This window comes from Panicum virgatum, chromosome 6K (genome assembly GCF_016808335.1).
Source record: "Panicum virgatum strain AP13 chromosome 6K, P.virgatum_v5, whole genome shotgun sequence".
Classification (NCBI taxonomy): Eukaryota; Viridiplantae; Streptophyta; class Magnoliopsida; order Poales; family Poaceae; genus Panicum; species Panicum virgatum.
The window spans coordinates 12233334-12241904 of NC_053141.1; positions in this window are offsets into that span (position 1 = coordinate 12233334).

Below are 8571 nucleotides of genomic sequence, written 5' to 3' on the forward strand. Positions count from 1 at the left end.
ATTGAGATGAGGAACACATAAATGGTTGGTCTTTCCCTTTTTAATCTAGAATTAAAACTTGTATATAGTATTTCTCTATCATAGAGAATCCAAATTTGATGATTCTTTTTTTTAAATTTTTTTTCTAAAATCAAGCTCTTTCATTCAATAGATTTTGTTTGTATAGAATTGTTATTCCCCAAAATTTTTTATGTAGCTTCTTTTTTCTTCTAACTAATTACAAAATAGAAAAACATTTTATGGCATAGTAATTGCTAATGTAACTTCATATTTTCTAATACTAAGATAAACATAAGTTCGTGCCAAAATTTGAGGAGAATACGAGTTTTAAAAAGTTCCAAGATGTGAAAACTATATCATTTAAGTTGAAGTGTATGAAACCTTAAAAGAAATGTGTCCTATATATGAACAATGTATACTCCCATTTTTGTAAAATCTTATGAAACTTTTATGACAAAATTATGGGTGGAAAATATGTTGTCACGTTAATTTGTAGAATTTTATGACCAAATGTAGATATTATTTTAATTATTATGTGGTGATTTGGATATAGAAGTTTGAACTATTTGTAGAAGATAAATGTATTTTTGATCTATCTCTAAGACATGAGATGCAATGGAACATATTAGTCTAAATATAATTTTTATAGAATTTTTCAAATCTTATTGGAGGTTCACGTAGTTAAACTTGAGATTACTTTTTGATAAGGACACAAAGTCACTTAAATGAAAGAAAATAGCAGATCCCCTCAATAATTACTGAAACTCCTACATAACAACGTTAGATTGTGTATTATTGGTAAAAAATATATTGGTATTTATAATATTATTATTTTTATGTGTTACTTCATAATGGTGCAATAAATAAAAGAAGAGAAAAAGAAAAACATTGACAAAACAAAGCCCATTTCAGTCCTAAATGGCCCAACTAATTTTGACCGTCCATTCCCAATCTGATGGTTCCGGTTGCTGCATAATGTTGAAATTTGATGACAGTGATGTATTTTCGTGGGAGGTGCTAAGAAACCGTCATGAAATTTTTTATTTTCATGAAGGTGTTCCAAGAACTGCCACGAAAAATTACTGATTTCGTGATGTTAATGTGTAAACCCTCATGAAAAAAAGCTATTCCCCTCACAAAAAAGTTTGAGCGCCAAAACCATTTTCATGCGTGAGATTTTCGCGCTCTTTTTTTCACATACACGCGTTCACCCAGCGTCAAGGGCCCACTGTCATCCACGGTAAAAACCCTAACTTTACCCATGGCAATCAAACCTCTCCCCTGAAGCCACCGCCACAGCCAAGTCCAGAAACTTGCCGCCTCCCCCCGACCGCTCGGCCCCCACCCGTGACCCGCCCTCCCGCTCGTGCCCCACCCGCCCTCGCACGAGCGCGAGACCGCCGCCGCCCCACGCTGGTGCTCGTGTGCAGCAAGAGACTGCCCCCCTTCCTACCGGCGTGACTAGAGCCGTGTTTTGCCGCTGGATCTGCTCTCGCTCCCGCAGAATCTCGTGCTCGCGCCACCCCCTACTACTGGTGCTCGCCTGCTACCTCCCATCGAGCAGGGCTGCCGTCGCCAAGGTCCTCACCCCTCCCGAGCAGCCTCTTCGCCAAGGCCGCTGCCAAGCTGCGCCGTCCGTCTTCGAACTGGCGGCCAGAGGCCTCGCAGTGCGATGGGACTGGCAGAGGCGCCCACCTCGACGAGCTGCTGCACGTCAATGCCGTAGTTGATAACGTGACGCCTTCTGAAGCGACCCTCGGAGAATCCCGCCACACCGTAGCAGATCTGCTTTCTCCAATCGAACTGAGGTAATTTTTGTTGTTTTTTCTTTAGAAATCAGTACATGTCGAGCTCTACTAGTGAATATGCGTTGTGAAAATTGAATGTGTATTCGATTAGTTTGTAGCCAACCACTATAGCACTGCTAAGTTGATCTTTGGGGTTAGATTGTTGAGATTCTAAATATTCTATCTTTTTAAATCAGAACCAAACAATGGAAGATCGTGAGTGGATGTACACTGGTTGGTCTCGTACGCAAGCTCCCTCAAATGACTGGATTGAAAATACCAACAGATTTTTGGATCATGCCTTCTCTGTGCCTAATATAGTTGAAGATGAAACCATTAAGTGTCCTTGTGCTAGGTGTCGGAATTGTGTTAGGAATAAAAGGTTTACAATAGAGATTCACTTGTGCAGATTTGGGTTTAAGGAAGATTATAAAATATGGACAGCACATGGTGAGGGACTTATTGATAGTTCAATTGAAGGTGGATATGGTGAGGGATTTGGTGAAACTGACCGCATGGATGAAATGTTAATTGACCTAGCGGGTGAGCATCCACCGCCAATTGATGAGGAGCCAGCAGCGTATGCTCGAGCTTTTTATAGGATGGTTGAGAGTGCAGAACAGTCAGTCCATGAGAAAACAACACATTCATCTCTTTCTGCCATAGCACATCTATTAGCTCTAAAATCTCAGTACAACATGTCAATTGCACACTTTGAAGCAAACTTGGAATTAATCCATGAGCTTTTGCCGCCGGAATCTAAGTTGCCCAAAGACTTTTACCAGTCCAAAAAATTATTTGAGGGACTTTGTATGCCATATATCAAAATTGATGTTTGTTATAACAATTGCATGCTTTACTACAAGGATAATGAAAGTAAAGAGAAGTGTGATGTTTGTGGTACCTCTCGTTATGAGGTTGGTAGCAGCCGAGTGCCACGTAAAGTGCTGCAGTATCTTTCTATCACCAATAGACTACAAAGGTTATATGCACATAAGAACACAGCTAAGCTAATGCAGTCTCCCAAGCCATGCACTACTGGTAAGATGGTACACCCTTGTGATGGAGAAGCGTGGCAGCAATTTGATAGACTTTCCAGACTTTGGTAATGACCGTAGAAACATGCGGCTTGCTTTTGCAACCGATGGTTTTACACCATTCAGTTTGGCTGCAGCTCCTTACTCATGTTAGCCCGTGTTTGTCACTCCTTTGAATCTCCCGCCAGGCACACTTTTGAAATCAGAATATATATTCCTTGCCCTTGTGGTCCCAGGTCCTGGACATGAGGGGAAGGTTATGTTGAGGCCAGCGGGAAACCGGTGAGTATGCAATTCAATATCTGCATAGTAGCAGTGTCTTACTTCTGCATGGCATCCATTTTTATTCTTTTTTGTAAATTTGTGAACTGATATGTCATATCCTTTGTTATAGACAATTCACCTATGTCAATTACAATCCTAAAGGCTACAAGTATGGCTCACAAGTTGGAGTAATTATCAAATGGCTTTATCCTGGTGAGATCAAAATTTGTGATGATGAAGGCAGGGTTGTCGAAACACGGGCGGCATTGTCATGGCATGATTACTTCTACAAAAAGGATGAACTTGGTTTGACATATGCTAGACGAGTAAAGCAGGAATTCTGGGTAATTGAACTAGCAGCATGTACATTATCACTTCTATTTGATAGGAAGCTCCTAACTTTGCCTTTCTTATATTTATGTTTGTAGAGTTTGTTCACAACCACTCAAGCTGATGTAAGAAGAGCCAGTCGTAATTTGGAGATATATCTTGTGAAAAGAGTATATGATCTGATATATCAAGCCCGTTTGGATCCTATAAAGAAGCATGAGGGCTGTGATGATAATCAAGCAGGCGATATAGAACTTATAAAAGAACAATACTCAAAGTGCAGACCTGATTGGGGGCACCAGGGAAGGTTGGGCAGCCTTATGCAAGTACTGGACCAGTGAGAAGTACAAGGAAAAGAGGAGAGCAGCTCGAGCAGCATGCCTAAAATCTGCTGACGTTGCTCAGAATAGAGGTGGTTCAAGGCCATGGGCAGAAACACAACAATTGCTGGTATGATATTTTCGAGCTTTCGATTGTGTTTTGCTTCTGCTACTAAATGAGACATGATATGAATAATAATGCCATGATTTTACATAGAGTTAATTACCTTAAGTTTCAAACATCATGTAACATTAGTATGATGGTCTTGTAGGAGCATAAATTTGGTCCAGAGAAGGCTGGCACTTTCAACACATATGCAGTGATGAAATCTGGATTCAAAAATGTGGATAGCACTGGAAAAAGTGCTCCAATCCCCAGCCAAAAAGCACAAAAGCGCTTGGTATGTATGCCATGCTTAACATTTTGATATGAACTTTTTCTAGTCATGCTTAGCACACTGGTATTTCATTTCAGGATGAGTACAATGCAAGAGCAATGCTTGCTGAGAATTCAAAGGATTTAGATGCACACACTCTGTATCACATGGAAGGTGGTTTGCCCCATGGTCGTGTACCAATAGCTGATGGTGCAGTGGATAAGGAAGAGGTTAGAGTAGTTGCAAAATCCAATAATCTACGTCTAGTCAATACTGCTTCTTATCGAACTGTGGTGGATGAAAATGATGACCTGAAGGAGATGAATAAGGAGTTGAGGGAGATTAATCGGGATCTAAAGCAAAACAATGTTGAATTGATGGAGAAAAATGAGATACTCACCGAAGAAAATAGTGTCAACCATGACATGATCATGGTAACATTTGCCCCTGTGCTTATAACAATGTATTGATCTTATGCATGTATATTGATCAGCTACCTACCTTATCAATTGCAGAGGTTTTATGCAGATTTTGGCAAGGAGATACATGCTGATTTGGTAACCTGTCTAGCAAATATTGATGCCCGTCGTCAACAGGTAAACACATTAGATGATTGTTGCTGGATCATATTTTTCCAATGGAAAATAGCTTAACAATATGTGTATGTGTTTCAGGTTACAGCATCATCACATGCCAGGACTAATACGGAAGATATGCAAAGCAATGGCAATGAAATGAATAGCGATGAAGATGAGGACTACATTATGAATCGTGAAGGTGGCCGTGATGATGATGATGACTTGGATGACACAGATGAAGATGATGGTGGCAGCGAAGAGGTTGATGGCAGTTGATCGAATGGACAACAATGAAACTAGTGCTTGACTCCTAACTTTTGGGCTCTTTTGGCTATGCAAGGTTTCTTTTGGTAACCTGTGCCTTTGGCTAGTACTTTGGTTCATACCAAACCTTTTGCTGTTGTGGTATTGATGGCTAAACTATGGGAGCCTTTGCACTGATGCTGTGCCCTTTTGTATGATAGCTAGGCCCTAATGATAGCTAGAACTTGATGTATATGTATGACATTATTGCCTTATGAGGCTGGTTAAATGAGTGGGACTCATTCTTATGTATGTCCATTCATCTTTGTTCAATTATCTCTTGATCATGATCATATATGAGCCTGCATCTGTTTGCTGAATATATGAGCTATATTCAGATTTGGAGGATGTGATTATTCAAATTTTCATGACGGTATCAAAGTATTTTCATGACGGTTTCTCACTCTCACGAAAACAAGATGTTTCATGACGGTGTGACCACATTTTCGTGGCAGTGCTGGGCTCTCACGAAAGTTATATATTTCGTGGTGGTTCATTCATTTTCATGACGGGTTCGCGCTCCCATGAAATTAGATTTCGTGGCGGCTATACACTCTCATGAAAATATATATTACTATGTGTTTTGGACCGCCACGAATTATTTTCGTGTCGTGTTTCTAAACCTGGCGACACTCCATTTTCATGGCGGTGGTTCACCCCCACGAAAACGATACGTGACGGTTCACTCCCACGAAAACTTTATTTTCATGGCGTTAGATTCGTGAGGGTTATTTCGTGACGGACGCCCGTCACGAAACATTTTTGTGGCGGGATTCATAGTTTTCATGACGGTTTCTCACTCTCACGAAATTTCTGTTTTCTGGTAGTGTTTCGGATCGAAACAACATACCTCACTCGAAGGTGAGCCCAGAGATTACAGTAACCATAAATTTTATAACATCAACTTCAATAGTAAATGTTATTGCAAACTAAGTTTGAGAATTCAAATAGGGTACCTCAGAAATTTGAAAGTAGATAAGTTCTTCAGAGTTTATAAACAACAGAAAAGATAACGATATCTAGCGACGATATATGACATCATGATGAAGCTCGTACATGATGTCAATCTCACCACGCATTCCAAAAGTTACCTGAAAACAGAATCAGAAGCAAGACTGAGTATACTAATACTCAGCAAGGCTTACCCGACTAAGGGTATATAACATCCCTTTAACTAGACATGCAAGGCTTATGAAGATTCTGGAGTCTATTTGCTGAAAGCAATAAAGAGTAGGACCTTAATTTCAAGTTTTAGCTTTCAGATTCTAGTTGGATTAACCATTCTAGGTTTGCACCTATTTATACAAACATGTAGAGAATTAATTGCATTCAACAAGATTAAGTATCACCTTTATTTCACTTCTTACACTATGTGAGAAAGAGATTAAGCAGGCTCAATATCCGTGAGCGGCGAAACAATTCGAATCGAATTTCAATCCTTGCAAGGTAAACCTAACACACACGCTTGGAGTACTAACGAGTCACTCCCAAGCAACCATTTGCCTTTCATTTCGGTTCATGGATCAGTGCCACTCTCCCCGACTATAGGGCACCACACCTCGTCTCTTATAGTCGTAGTTGTAGCGTTACAGATTCCATATCATCCATTCTATCCATTTTATTCATCCTATCCCTAAGAGAGAGTGGGGGGTATGTCCACTTGCCGGGCCGATTGGTTACTAGGCTTTCCGCGTACCATATTTACGGCATGTGGCTAGTACTTTCAAATGCTTAATCAACACTACCACACACTGCGGCCTTAACAATTTTTATTAACACAGACGGATTTCCACCATGAAACTAGTTGAAACTAGTAACCCAATCCGTCCGTGATCCTTATAGTGATTGCAGAAAGTAAACAATCAACTCCTATAGAGCTCGCGAGTGACAGGCAATCACTCGACTTTTACCGGTCCTATTAGCATAGCATCTAGTCGAACTCTGTTTCTAGTATTCAAATAATAAGTACCTAGAATTATGCATCTAAGGTTTTCAATCAACTCCAATAACTTAAATGCACAAGTAAAAAGTAACTATAAGTTGTATAATTTAAAATAATAGGATTATGCACTGGGGCTTGCCTTTAGTAGAGTCTATAAAGTTAGTAAGCTTCAGCTCTTCCAAAATGAAGTTCGGAACTTCAGTTAATTCTGCGACGTTGGTTGGACTTCATGTAGTTCACTTTTGGATTCCGGGTTCACGTTCAGGTCTTCATCTTCAATAACATTGACTTGTGATGAGGACATCACCACGCTGGACATGCACGAACCGGCCTCATCTCCAAGTTACAAGTCGACTCCAACTCGGTTTTCACGTTCATCTCGGATTCAGCCAACACCCCTGCACGGTTTCGGCGATATCTCCCTCATACGGAGTCGGAATGAGGTGATCTTGGATGCGTTGGAATTGTGACGACGAGACGCTTCTTTTGGTTCTAGTCCCAGATCCAGAAGCCTCGTGGATCATTCTGTGTGACCATGGGAAAGTGCTGCAACACCTATTTTGGGCCTTTTTCAGGCTTTGTATCGTGTCGGGCCTTAAGCCCAAGTTGTGGGTGCCCCCCCTAGTCGCCCCCAACCCTAGGACATCCCCTTCTCCTTTAAACTCAGTAGCCACCGCCGTTTAGACTTGGGTTTTGTTTAGTTCTTGTGTTTTCCTTCGAGAAACAAAGATTGATTCATTGTAACTGTGGCGACAAGTCCTTTTACAGTGATCCAGGGCCCCATTCTTGATCTCCTCCACTGTGTCGATTAGTCCATTGGAATCGAGTTCTCGAACCCTTCTTTGATTTGCTTCATTCATATTTTCAATATCAGATTGTGTGTTTACATCTTCTTGCTTGTGTTCTTCGATTCGCTTGCAGGAAAAGCCTTCTCGGCGAGGTCAATCAAGTTGTACTTGGTTGATAACCAATGGAGCAGTGGTGTAACGGTTGCTTGACTTCGAATCGTGCTGATTAGAAGCCGGATCGCTAATGTCACACACTCCACCAATCGAATTTACCTCTACCTCTCAGAAGATCGGGCCTAGTTCTCATCAACATGGGCTTTGAAAATATCCCCGTCTAGTTCCTGGAATAGTTCGTACGTTCCGTCGACTAGCGATATCATTTCTATATGCAATGTAGTACTCAAAATTAGTGAAGTGCTTAAGTATAGCTTTCCTTCACTAAAAAAGTTGTTACCCAATAAAGTAAACATTTAAGACTAAGCTTAAAAGTGTTACTTTACTGGGCAATCGTTTATAGAGTAAAAGTAAACACAAGGAAATTACATAAAATAACAAGACTAGCTACACTAAGTAGCATGGTTTAAAATCAAAAGAAAGGAAGGGTAATCCTATTCAGGAACATGGGATGGTTGAAATCAAATTTAGAATTTGAATTCAAAAGAAAATCCACAACTAGGGTTCAAACATCAACTCAAAGTTAAAAAGGAAGGACCATGTCTATGAATCAAGCCCAAATATGGAATTTATTCTAACAAAAACAACACTAGCATGAATTAACCTTAAAATTCAAGAATAAATTAAAAAATCAAGCTATACAGTGCAACACTTTTCCCAAAAATTATCAT